Raw genomic sequence first — 15,023 nt, 5'->3', positions numbered from 1 at the left:
CAAATTTTAATATCAAAGATCCATCTAACACTCATGTATCGTTTTACAATATCACGATTTAGAATTCACGTATGGGTTTAATCAATAGCTTATGAGTAACTAAAACAAGTTTTATCCATGTTTACAACAAAATCACATATTCACTACGAGCTGTTTTCCTGAGCAGTAGTCACTAAATTATTTATAACTGGAGCTACAAAACTCCAAATCACTTGTCGTTAATTTTCCCTAAATATAGACTCGTATATCTTCCATCCATAAAATTTTCAGAATTTTAGGTTTGGCCAATCAATACCAGATTTTTCTTAAAGTTTCCCCTGTTTCACTGTTTGACTAATCTGACCACTCTTCACTACGAATCAAATTTCTCATTTTACAGAATTCAAAATGTGTTGTATTTGATTTCATTTGAAACTAGACTCATTAAGGAGTCTAAGCATATAAATTTTATCTTATAACCATTTTTGTACAATTTATAATGATTTTCTAAAAACAGAACAGGGGATTTCGGAGTCATTCTGACACCGTCTCACACAACTTTAAATATCTCTTTATAGGAAATTTGTTTGCTCACAAGGTCTCTTTTATAAGAAACTAGACTAATTAAGCCTTGATTACATATTTTATTCAGCCTATAAATCCACACCAAAAATTTATAGTGATTTTCTAAAATCACGTTACTGCTGCTGTCCAAAGCAAATTATTACAATTTGCTCTTAACTTTCCAAGTCCAAACACATATGAACTTACCATTTGAGTTTAAGACATATCATGGCCACATCATATCTTATTAAATCAACTCATTATGTCCTATTATGATTGAATTTACTCAACGTTTAATCACTTAAAACTTACCTCGGATGTGGTCGAACGATTTCGGCGGCTATTTGATCACTTTTTCCTTCCCTTTATCGGATTTAGTTCCCCTTTGCTCTTGAGCTTAATTTAACAAATAAATTGATTTAATCATTTGAACATCGAAAAGAGAAAATCAAGGTACTTAACCCATATATATATACATTAGACATTAAAGTCACATACATATGAAATCATTTCCATTTCGTTTAACACTTAACTTTTACCACATATCAAATAACCCATTTCTTTACTCATGTGGCCGATTATATTCGGTCATGCATACTCACATAAAATCAATTTGGAGACTCTATCAACCCAACATACATTCGGCAATAGTCTATAGTTCTCTCTCTCGGCCACTCATTTCACACTTAACAAAGCTTCCATTCGAAATCATTAGTGAGTATCAATTATGTGACACCCCTAATTTGACCCTAGTCGGAAAGCGGTTTCGGGACCGCTAAACCGAGTAACCAAATTATTTGAACATGATATTTATTGTCTAAGATAAATGTGTGAAAGTTTTGAGCTTCGATTTAGTCGATTGCATGTGAATTTAATTAATAGGACTTATGTGTGGCACTTTTAAAAGGTGATAGGTTAATCTATAAGGACCTATTAGTGCATGTTATGAAAATAATGGGCTTGCATGTCAAATTTCCACCTATGACAAGTAGTGGCCGGCCATGCTATGGGTTAAAGCCTATTATAAACATTTTTGTGTTAGTGATTTATGTTAGAAATAATAAAATAAAAGGTTAGTAATAAAGTAATAAAAAGGGAGGGTGATGAAAACAAAGTTGTCTCATCCTTGCTCCCCCTATTGCCGTGACTTGAGGGAGGAAGAAGAAAGTTTGGTTGCTTTAATTTTTGGCTTAGAAGATGGCTAGAAGGAGGAAAAACTATGATTTTAGCTAGTTAGGTAGCTGAAATTTCTAGTAACTCGGTAATCCATCGAAGAAGAGGAAGAGGGCTGCAACAAAAAGAAAAATGGAGACAGTTTGCATGTTGAAGGAAACTAAGGATTTAGCTTGTTTAAGAGTTGTATCCTAAGTTGGTAAGTTTTCTAAGCTCCCCTCTATCTTTAACTTTGTTGTAAAGAAAAATGATGATGGATTGTGGTTGGAAGGCATGGATGCGGGTGGTAGAAAAGAAAAGCTCTTTGATTAGTTGTAAAAATTACTACTGTCCAATTTTGTGCCTTCGTTATGCTGTCCAAAATTTGAACAAATTAATGGTTCTATTTTCATGCCGATTAGGGGTTGATAAATTGAGTCTAATAGCTAAAATATTATGTTATTCTTACTAAGTTTCAGTTGTTAGTAGTGACGTAACAATGTGACAATTAAATGCATAAATGACTGCTGGAAACTCCAGCTTGAAAACAAATTGTTCCAGCATGTAAATGCTGATTTGAATGTGCTGTAATATGTGGAGGAATTGGTCTGCTGCATGTTTGAAATAAAAGAAAACAATGGTTGTTAAATATTAGTTTTTGTTGCTAGTCGTATGGGTTTAATTCATTGTTCAAGGGGCTATAAAGTGGTGTTAATTAAGCTATTAGGATGGTCTAATAAAACAGCCTGAATGTTAAATAATGCTTGCTGTCCAGATTGAAATTATGCTAGAAGGTTGAACAATTGTTGTTCAAATGGAATTTTGGAGTGTTTAATGGACTCCATGTTGCTAAAATTTACATGAATAGAAATTTCTAAGCTTAAATTGTAAGAATTTGAGTTGTGTGGTTTAAATTGTCAAAGATGCATTTGGTAATTGATTATAATTTGTTAAAGGGTGTAAAGTATTGATAGCTCTAAATGGTACATAGTTAAATGAAGATGGAAGCTTGATAAACTTTTATTTAGAATGTGAATTAGATATAAATTAAATAAGCATGAAATCGAACCATGGCATGTTTTATTAAATATGATACATATTGAAATCTATTGTTTTAGATGTAGATTAAATGATATGTGATTGCCAAATGTGATTGTTAAATGAATAATATTAGTTAAGTACTTAAGCAAATCTATTGTTTTACTTAAGCTTAAGAGCAAAGAGGATCAAAGTTGGATGGGGGAAAAGAGAAAGTAAACAAATAGCCGCGGATATCTAGTCGTCGACCACTTCCGAGGTAAGTTTTAAGTGATTAAACGTTGAGTAAATTCAATTATAATAGGACATGATGAGTTGATTTAATAAGATATGATGTGGCCATGATATGTTCTAAGTTCAAATGGTAAGTTCTTAAGTGTTTGAGCTTGGGAATTTAAGGGTAATTTGAAATAGTCTGCTTAGGACAGCAGCAGTAACGTGACTTTAGAAAATCACCATAAATTTATGGATTTGAATTAGAGGCTGAATGAGACATGAAATTAAAGCTTAATGAGTCTAGTTTCTTATAAAAGAAACCGTGTAAGCAAAGAAATTTCCGATAATGATATATTTAAAGTTGTGTGAGACGGTTTCAGAATGACTCCGAAATCCCCTGTTCTGTTTTTAGAAAATCATTATAAATTGTACAAAAATGGTTATAAGATAAAATTTATATGATTAGACTCCTTAATGAGTATAGTTTCAAATGAAATCAAATAAAACACATTTTGAATTCTGTAAAATGAGAAATTTGATTCGTAGTGAAGAGTGGTCAGATTAGTCAAACAGTGAAACAGGGGAAACTTTAAGAAAAATCTGGTATTGATTGGCCAAACCTAAAATTCTGGAAATTTTATGGGTGGAAAATATATGAGTCTATATTCAGGAAAAATTAACGGAAAGTGATTTGGAGTTTTGTAGCTCCAGTTATAAATAATTTAGTGACTATTGATCAGGAAAAACAGCTTGTGCTGAATTTGAGATTATGTTGTGAACCTTGATAAACTTGTTTTAGTTGCTCACAAGCTATTGATTAAACCCATACGTGAATTCTAAATTGTGATAATGGAAAATGATAGATGTAGATTCAGCCAAGAAAGTGTATATATGTGATAAGGCCTAATGGCCGATGTGATGAATGTGAAAGTGTATATGTGTGATAAGGCCTAATAGCCGATGTGATGAATGTGAAAGTGTATATATGTGATAAGGCCTAATGGTCGATGTGATGAATGTGAAAGTGTATATATATGTGATAAGGCCTAATAGCCGATGTGATGAATGTGAAAGTGTATATGTGTGATAAGGCCTAATAGCCGATGTGATGAATGTGAAAGTGTATATGTGTGATAAGGCCTAATAGCCGATGTGATGAATGTGAAAGTGTATATATGTGATAAGGCCTAATCGCCGATGTGATGAATGTGAAAGTGTATATATGTAATAAGGCCTAATGGCCGATGTGATGAATGTGAAAGTGTATATATGTGATAAGGCCTAGTGGCCGATGTGATGAATGTGAAAGTGTATATATGTGACAGGGCCGAGTGGCCAACGTGATGGATGTGAAAGTGCATAAATGTGATAAGTCCCGAAGGGCATTTGTGTCAGTACTATATCCGGGTTAAAACCCCGCAGGCTTTATGCGAGAATATTATCACTGATTAATGTCCGTAAGCTTCGTGCTCGTACTATATCCGAGCTCTAAAGACCCGATGACTACGTGTGGGAATTTTGTCCGGGTAAGACCCGATAACTTCGTGTGGAGATTATGTCCGGGTAAGACTTCATAATAAGAATTGCTTATAAATATATTCAATGCGAAAGGTTAAACAGGTATGTACTCCAAGTTTATATGTGAGCTTGATTTGCACTAAATCATAAGGTAGTTATGTGATGCATACGAGAGCAATCTATGAGACTATTCCTATGATTATGTGACATCGGATCAGTGTGAGAGGTGATGTGAAATCATACGATATATCTATGTCACATGAGCTCACTTTTATGTGAAAGTTTATCTGCCTATTGTATATGATGAGATGTGCATATTCGGTAAAGGGATGGTATGCCCGAAGGAAGAGTGAAATAAAAATACGAACAACTATGTTATAATTTGATTGTTATCTGTTGACACTGCTTAAAACTTACTAAGCATTGTAATGCTTACTCCGTTTACTCTGTTTCCTCTATTTTATAGATCTCATTGCGAAGCTACAGGCTCGGGGATCGTCAGCAACTAGTCACACTATCACTATCCACTGTTTGGTACTGCTATGTTTTGGATTATCTTATGGCATGTATAAAATAGACTAGTGGCGGAAGAATATTTTGGTTAATGTATATAGCCATGCGAAAATGGCTTATATATGTTTGAGCATAATGTTATAATCATTTGGTATGGAATGGTTAACCACTATCATAATTTGTGCTATTTATGCTAAAAGGGCTAGTTGAATCATGGAAACTATGAAATAGGTAAAGTCTACCTTAAAGGCAGATGCTGGCAGCAGCAGTGATGTAGATTTGGGAAAATCACTAAAAATAGTAGGATTGGAATTAAATAATGAATAAATTATGTAAACAAACCTTGATGAATCTATTTTTACAGGAAAGTAACGAAACAATCATATGGACAGTATGTTAAGAGATATTTAGGTTCTCGTGAGACAGGGCCAGAACGGTTTCTGGATTCCCTGTTCCGACTTTGGAAATTCATTATAAATTAACCAGAGATAATTAGGAGTCATGCCATATATGTATAGATTCCTCTCTGAGTCTAGTTTCTATAGAAACAAACTGCATCAGTATTGAAGCTCTGTTTATGGAGATATCCAAGTCGTAATGCGCAAAGGTCAGTGTAGTCGATCCCTGTAACCTGGGAGACTTTGACTAATAAACTGTACTAATTGGCCTGACCAAAAATTCTAGAAAAAAATATGTAGATGGAAATATGAGTCTAGTTTTAGGGAAAATTTACGGAACTGGATTTCGAGTTTCAGAACTCAAGATATGATTTTTAACGCGACTAGTACGCAGACTGGCAGCTTGTCTGGGAAATTTTTTTTAAGTGGTTTGAAGTCTGTTAACACCTCGTGTTCGACTCCGGCGACGGCCTCGGGTTCGGGGTGTTACAAATTAACTTAGGCTACCTTTAAACCTTTATTTATCACCTCATGCCAAACCAAAGACCACATTCGGCACTTTCATCCACCATTCTACCAAGCATGTAATATTCAACCACAACCAACTCACAATCGGCCCTAGTTCATAACAAGGTAGCCGAATTCTTTTTATGGTTCAAACACTCATCTATCATCATTCACCTAACTTTAACATGAAACAACAAAACTCACCATTATTAGCTACCATAGTCGAAAACCTTACTCAATCCAAAAATCAAAATTTCATCATGGGTTACAAAAAAATATAACTTGATATCTCACTTAAGATCAACTAAAATTTCAAGAACTAATATGAACACCTTACCTTAATATTGACCTAAGATGACCGATGGCTTCACTCCCTTCTTCCTCCTTTCAATTCGGCCAAGAAGAACCAAAGAACACAACTTGTTTTCATCACCAAATGCTCTTGTTCCCTTTTTTTTTCTTTAGATTCGGCTAGGAAGAAACATGTATGATGATCTCTTTTTTTTTCTTTCACCCATCCCTTCCTTTAGTTATCAATTCTTTATTTTATTACATCCTCCATACTAATATGGCACCTAGTTAATTAAAGTTAATATAAAATTCACACTTGATTATACAATTTGTAGCATGGCCGGCCACTACCTATAGTTTGGCTAATTTGACATGCAAGGACAAGCACTTTCCCACATATACTAATAGGCCACTTTAGCACTTGCCTAGCATATTTCTAAATTGTCTCACATAAGTCCCTACTAATAATTTTCACATACACTGACCAAATTGAAGTATGGAACTATCACACAAGCATTTACTCACATCATAAACACAGAATATAACCTTTAATTATTTATAAGACTCGGTTTCGTGGTCCCGAAACCACTTTCCGACTAGGGTCACTTTAGGGGTGTCACATATAATGCAAATGGAGATCTTTTAGAGAGAAGAAATGGATACAAATGGAGAATATTAAAGACTTACATTTCAATTATGTGTTAATTTCAATACTTATGTAATTTTTTTAATTATGTAATGATTCAATACTTTAATTCGGTTAATTCGGTTAATTTTTATACTTATTTTAACCAAAAATAAAAAAACATATAATTTTCCGTTAATTTAGTTAATTGACCGAATTAACCGATAAATTTCAATTCGGTTAATTTTTTTTGAAAAAATTTCTATTTGGTTAACGGTTAAAAGTTTAAAAGGGTCGGTTAATTTGGTTAATGGTATTTCGGGTCAATTAACCGACTGAACACCCTAGCTGCCTTAGTTGGCACATCATTCAGAATATAGCAAGTCGTTTGTACCGCACATTTCAAAGAGAGATTAGCAACTTCGAATAACTTAACATCGAACATAACATGTCTAACAACTTTCGATTCCTTTTCTCTTCCACGTCATTCTGTTGTGGAGTGTCCAACACAGTTAATTGAAATAAAATCTCATTCTCTATGAGGTACCCTAAGAATTCATCTAATAAATATTCTCCATCTCGATCAAATTGAAGTGCCTTTATGGGTAAACCTATTTGTGGACTAAAGATAATGAAATTACTCACTGAACTAGGCTCCATACGTAGGGAAATGAAACTACATAAACAAACCATTGTGTTCTTTGTTATTTTGTTTATACATTTTCACTGTGTCAAAGTCGTAGTGGCCACTACAATTAGGCACTTTCGTTCAACTTAGACGGTTCAAGCAATTAACGACTTTAGGTCTCAATACATGTCTTTGTGCCAAACAATTTCTTTGTGAATGTTACGAGAGTTGTCGTCGTTCTACAAACAAAACCTGAAAGGACTCGTGTAGTGCTAAAGGGGGCTCGTCGGAGGCCATCACCATATTCTTATACCTTGACTAGTTGTGACTCCATTTTGGAACATTCCAACTTCTCATCTATTTGCTTTCAAATTATCTTCTTCCTCTTCCTCTTTCGGGGATATCGTCATTGGCTAAAAAAAAGTGCAGATCTTTGATTTAGGGTACAACTAAAACAAATATGCCAAAACATGTGTTTTGGTTTAAAAACAAAATCCGACGTGGAAATTAAAACATTAGGTGGAATTTATAAAATAATATTGTTATTTATAAAAAATATCCACGTCAGATTTTCGTTTATAATTTTAATAGGAGTGACCAAAATGATCAAACTATGTAACGTGGGTGCCTAAATTACAATATATTTTTTTTTTATTTTGAGTACCTAAAATGAAAACTTTTAGAAAATAGGCAATCATCCACTAAAGTAGAACAGGTTTTTAGCGGCGTTTTTTAGGTCTTTAGCGGAGCTTTTTAACGCCACTAACTCCATTTCCGGCGCTTATAGAAGCGCCACAAAAAATGTCGCTAATGACAACATCACTAACTTTTGCGGCGCTTACATAAAAAAACGCCGCTAAAGATCATGTTCTTTAGCGGCGCTTAGAAAAAAACGCTGCTAAAGATCATGCTCTTTAGCGGCGCTTAGGAAAAAACGCCGCTAAAGATCATGTTCTTTAGCGACGCTTAGGAAAAAACGCCGCTAAAGAACATGGAAGAAAACGCCTCTAAAAGTAATGTTCTATAGCGGCGCTTATTCAAAAACGCCGCTAAAAGTAGTGTTCTTTAGCGGCGCTTATTTCACAAACGCCACTGTTTTGATATGACTTTTAGCGGCGCTTTTTTAAAAAACGCCACTAATTTTGGGATTTTTTTAAAATAAAATTTTTTATTTTTTTCAGCCCTCCTGCAACAGCAAATCAAAAGCAACCAAATCTAAACTAATCAAAAACAATAAATTTATATAATATTTCAAATTAAATGACAAGAATAATATTAATTGATAAATAAAATTGAATTCATACTTTTCTTTACAAAAGCGTTAAAAGTATTTATGCAACATACACTATGACGGCGGAAGTTGCGACTGCTTAAACATCGTCATCATAATCTGAAGCTGCTCTTGAAGTTCGTCGTACTTTTTGCTCTGCTCTGCTTCTCTCAATGCCGCATCTTTTTAAAGTCGTAGCTGTAGTTCTTCATATTTCTTTTGAACCTCTGCTTCTCTCGCTGCTTCTTTCGCTGCGGCCTCTGCTTCTCTCGCTGCTTCTCTTGCTGCGACCTCTGTTCTCTCGCTGTAGCCGCTGCTTCCCTCGCTGCCGTCTCTGCTTTAAGTTGCTGCTGAAGTTCTTCATATTTCCTTTGAACCTCAAATGTGGTCGCTTGCATCTGAGCCATCTGGTCTTTTAACCTCTGAACTTAAGCTTGAGATTGACTCCCCGAAGGCATGTATTGGTGCGAGCTGGATCCAAAATATTGGGTTGGGCTGATAAAAGATCCTTGAAATCGAACCCGACCATACTTTTCAGGACCCAAAACTTCAGTAATAATCCGGTTATCAATGTCTTCAAGATGAACCGAACTATCACTAGAAGCAATCGCTTCGTACTCCGTCTTTTTTTCCTTTAGTTTTTCCTAATAAATAAATCACATAGTTAGGAACGCAATATACAGTAAAAAAAACAAATGCAATATAACAATAGTCGCATTACATGCAATGAATTAAACCATTAGAAAATAAACACTATAAATAACTAAAACAAGTGAAATCGTATTAAGTAAACGTACCATAATTTCACCAGCTTCAGGAGTCATAGCAGATCCATCTTTCTTCTTATGTGTAATTTCAAAAAGTTGTAGGCGTCCAACTTTTTGAACGGACGACCGTTCCTACAATATAATAGTAAAAATATTATTTAATAGAAAATTATACATATTTGAGAATATTAAAAAATTAAAAATACCTCCACCTCAGCTACACATGCAAAACTTCTCGACTCGGCTATGTGAGTGAATTTTTGTTGCTGTCGGCTGCTTTTTCCAACTCGTTCACGATCCTACGTTATAATTTTTTTAGTACTTAAATAGTAAATACTATAAACCAAAATAATTACAATAGTTTGGAAGTACGTCGTACCTCGCCTTTCTGAGAATGCCAAAATCTAACTGCATCTTCCCATTGGTACCTCAACATACCCGGCGGGACATTTTGCAATTTCTCATCGAGGGTGGTTTTTGTCTTATAATAATTTTTCTTCAAAGTACTTTTATTGTCTCTCCATCTTTTTCCCAATGCCTTCTTTACATAAGCATCGGAGACCTCTAAAGCAAACCTCGCCTACAAAAAACACAAGTTAATAAAGTAAATATAAATGAAACTATTTCCCAAGCATTACAGATGACATTAACATTTTGTTACCTTAATATTATCGAGGGCTTGGTTTTTGTTGCTATTGGGCATTTGACGCCATGACTCGTAGTTGATAGGCAACATATTCGAATTTCGTGCTAAAATGCCCATGTATCCTGCTAAAAGTCGAGCTTCTGATCCAACAGGCTGACCAAAACTGTTTCTGCATACCTTGACACGCTCGACTGGATCTAACTCGTATAACTCTCTAAGTATCGTACGACCTCGACCTCTACGCGTCCCACCATTTTCAGCTACAAATGGTATATTATAATATAAGAATTTGAAAAATAAATCAATTATAAGTCAACACGCTTGGAATTAATGTAAGTTACTTTGAACTTCCGTAGGATCCTCGTGTGTAATCGGAACATTCGAAGATCCAATTGTTGTCTGTTGTTCAGTACTATTTGTTTCTGTTGAGTTTGGATCATTTTGAACAATGCTTTCCCTTATAATTTTTCTTCTAGGCATTTTATCTGCAATACACATAAAATGTAATTAAACTTAATAACTAATTACAACAATAACAGCACATATAAAATAGTTGAGTTATATAATAAGACCAAGATTTAATACTAATGTAAGTTACATATAATTAAACAATTGTAAAATCTTACTACATCATTATTCGTAAATATCTTCATCCATATCATGACGAGCCCATTGAAATTGTGCACTAGTACTAGGGATATTATCGTTTAAGTTTTGTTCTGGAAATGGCAAAGTTTCTGATCTGTCGTCGATGTTATCTCTACTTCCACTGCCCATGTCAAACAAGTCTCTAGGGATGTTACGGAGTACAACGTACCAACCCTCATCAGTTGGATCTTTTGAGTAAAAAACTTATTTGACTTGACTTGAGAATACATACGGCTCATCTATCAGTTGTTGTCCTGTGTGAATCAATCGGTCAAAGTTCACCATTGTAAAACCAAATTGATCTTGCTTGATTCCACAAGCTATATTAACATCGGCCCAATCAGCTCGAAATAAGACAACTTTCCATTTGCCGTAGTAATCCAACTCAATTATGTCAGTAAGCTGTCCGAAATATTCCACATTTCCCTCGACAGGATTATTGTCCCTAGTGCTAGCATAACTTGTAATTGCAGAATTAACAACTATTCCACAATTTTGCGTTCTCCTCAACCTCTCGCGATATTTTGTATGAAATCTGAATCCATTGATGAGGAACGTACTATATCTTTTAACCACTCGATTTGGACCTTGGGAGAGCCATTTAACTTCGTCGTTTACGCTCTTCCCATTCCAAACCTATTGAATGGAAAGTAAACTAAGTAATTAAAAATGTTATGAGAAAGAATAATAATTTGTAAGCGAAAGCTCCAACCACATACCGTTTGGCTTAACCATTCATAAAAAGATTCTGTAAACAACTTATTGATATCTCGATGTTGTGTTCTTCGGGAGCGCGCATGAGATCTCAATATTTGTTTGTACTCACTATGTTAAAAAATGTGATCTTTGTTAGAAGATAAACAATTTTTAGTTTGATAAATATTTATAAAATTTGTAGAACTTACTTCCGTAAAGGTTCCAATGATTCGTGGTGAAACAGAACATATCGATGTGCTTGTACCCACGATAAATTATCTAATTCCGCAATTTCAACTTTGCCGATTGGTTGTCCAAAACTTTGGAACAAATAAGTATCGGCTAAGTCATAGTCTGTGAGTCCAGCATTCCTATTTGGTCTGTTCAACCTTGTTTCGACATCTTCCAAATATCTCGAGCAGAAGGTCATACATTCCTCTGCCAAGTAGCCTTTAGCAATCGATCCTTCTGGATATCGCTTGTTGCGGCAGTAAGACTTTAATTTGGATAGGAACCTAAACACAATATACAACATTATCAAAAGTTGTAACTAAAGGCATTGAGGTGAGTGAAGGAAAATGTTAAAAATAATTCTTTAAGGCCTTTCTATGGGATACATCCATCGATAGGAAACGGGTCCACCAAGAATTGCTTCGTACGGGAGATGAATTATCAAGTGAACCATAATGGTGAAGAAGGAAGGTGGGAAGATTTTCTCCATGTTGCATAAAGTCAAAGCGGCTCGATCCTGTACCTTCTGAAGTTCTTGAACATCCAAAACTTTGCCACAAATGGCTTTCATTATGTTGGATAGTTCAATGATACAAGACGTCACCTTCTTGGACATACAACATCGTAGAGCAACTGTCATTAAATCTTGCATCAAGATGTGATAGTCATGTGATTTTAGCGAATATAATCTTCGATCTTTAACATTAACACATCGAGATATATTTGATGCATACGCATCCGGAACCTTTATATCCTTTAACACCATGCAAAACAGTTCTTTCTCCGTCTTGGACATTGAGAAAATAGAAGGCGGCAACCGATATTTCCCATTCGGAAGTGGATTGGGATGAAGATCAGGCCGAATTCCTATTTGGACTAAATCAAGTCGACTCTGAAGATTGTCTTTTGATTTTCCGTCGACGTTCAAAATTGTACTCACAATGTTCTCGCAAACATTTTTCTCAATGTGCATAACATCAAGATTGTGTCGTAAAAGGTTATGCTCCCAATAAGGCAACTAAAAAAATACTTCTTTTTTTCCACAAGTCCGCCTCATTAGGATCGTCCTCTTCGTCGGAGTTTTCATCGGCTTCATCATTTAATCTTCTGTTTCTCTGCGTGTGTGGCGGTTGGTTCATCTTCCCATAAATGAAATTCATATCTTCCAACATGAACAATATTTCAGAGCCACTGGTCTGGGAAGGAGCTTCTCTGAACTCTTCAATGCCGTCAAATACAGAACTCTGAAATCTAAATCTATGATTTTCCGGTAACCACCGATGATGCCCCATGTAAGAGAACTTCTTCCCATTGTACAACCATTGCGAGCATGTTTGTGCAGCACAACAAGGACACGCATAACGACCCTTAGTACTCCAACCGGATAAATTGGCATAAGTGGGAAAGTCATTAATGGTCCACATCAAAGCTGCACGTAAATTAAAGTTCTCCTTTCTCAGCACATCGTATGTCTCGACACCAGCCCATAATTGTTTTAACTCTTCAATAAGTGGCTGTAAATAAATGTCGATATCATTCTCGGGCCATTCTCTCTAGGGATAATCATAGATAAGATAAGGGAAGATTGCTTCATGCAAATCCACGGAGGCAGATTGTAAGGAACAAGCACTACTGGCCAAGTACTGTAGGCAGTGCTCATGATCTTGAAAGGATTAAATTCATCAGATGCTAGCCCAAGCCTCACACTCCTAGGATCGCCTGCAAAGCTTGGAAATTTATTGTCAAATGCTTTCCAAGCTAAAGAATCTGCCGGATGCCTTAGTAATCCATCATCGGTTCGTCCATCATGGTGCCACGTCATTGACTCCGCTGTCTTCGATGACATGAAAAGTCTTTGAAGCCTTGGTATTAACAGAAAATACCGCAAAATCTTAACTGGCTTCTTCCTCGACTGTGCATCATTTTCATCGTCGTTCCCGTCTTCTGTGTTTCTATTTATCCAACGGGATTGGCCGCATACATGACAGCACTGTTGGTTTTTCCGATCGCCCCAATACAACATGCAGTCATTTGGGCAACTATGGATTTTGTTGTACCCAAGGCCTAAATCTTTTATCATTTTCTTCATATCCTTGCATGACTGAGGAATTTTTGCAAACGAGAACATCTCTCTCAAAAACTCTAATAGCATTGTCAACGAGTTTTCGGTCCACCCTCCTAAAAATTTTAACTGAAAAAGACAAACACAGAAGGCCATTTTTGGAAATTTTGATCCCTCATACAGTTCTTCGTTCATGTCATTAAGTAAAGCGTAGAACTTCGCCGCTTCTCTATTTGGCTCTTCATGAGGTACACTACTTCCCAGTTCGGTAAAAGCAGTTCCACTAATATTACAATCATCAGATGCCATAAAATCCCCTGGGAACGATTGCACACCATGATTGTGCATATTAAATGCATCCCGCAACATACGTTCCATGTCATCTCCTCTATCAGACTGATGGTAAGCAGTAGCAGGATAAGATACCTCCATCGTTGAAGAGGAAGTACTTCTAGGGCATTCTCCATGAAAAAGCCATTGCTTATAACCCTTAAAAAACCCATCAACAATTAGATGCCCGTATATAACCTCACGATAATGCCAGTTTATGTTGACACACTTCTTACATGGGCAAAGAATCATGTTCTCTTGGCTTGCATATTGAAATGCGAAATTTAGAAAACTCTGCACCCCATTTCGATAACCGTTGCTAACCCTTGACAAATTCATCCAAGACCGGTCCATTTCTTAATTCTTGAAGTCTGACGTTGACAATAATTTGCTCGGGTTAGTCAAAACGCCAGTTATAACTATAAATGTATTATGTAAGTTGTGTACTACATCATTATGTGAGTTATGTAAGTTATTTAATTTACTTAATTTATGTAAGTTATGTAAGATATTTAATTTATGTAAGTTATGTAAGTTATTTAATTTACTTAATTTATGTAAGTTATTTAATTTACTTAATTTATGTAAGTTATTTAATTTACTTAATTTATGTAAGTTATGCAAGATATTTAATTTATGTAAGTTATGTAAGTTACTTAATTTATGTAAGTTATTTAATTTTTGTAAGTTATGTAATTAACCAAATGTTATTTAATTTGTGATACCTAAACTATTATTCAATTATGATTTTTAGTGTAAATGTCATAACAGGGATTATTAAAATTGTTGGCTACTGTAAATAATCACATACTGTAATGTGACATTTTTAATTACATATTTTAATAAACATTCAATCTTTATTTATCATTCAAAATATACGAATACATTCGAAATTTTGAATACAATAATATTAGATTAGAGATATGTACCTTTTAATCGAGTTT

This window comes from Gossypium hirsutum, chromosome D11 (genome assembly GCF_007990345.1).
Source record: "Gossypium hirsutum isolate 1008001.06 chromosome D11, Gossypium_hirsutum_v2.1, whole genome shotgun sequence".
Lineage (NCBI taxonomy): Eukaryota > Viridiplantae > Streptophyta > Magnoliopsida > Malvales > Malvaceae > Gossypium > Gossypium hirsutum.
This window is presented reverse-complemented; position numbering follows the sequence as displayed.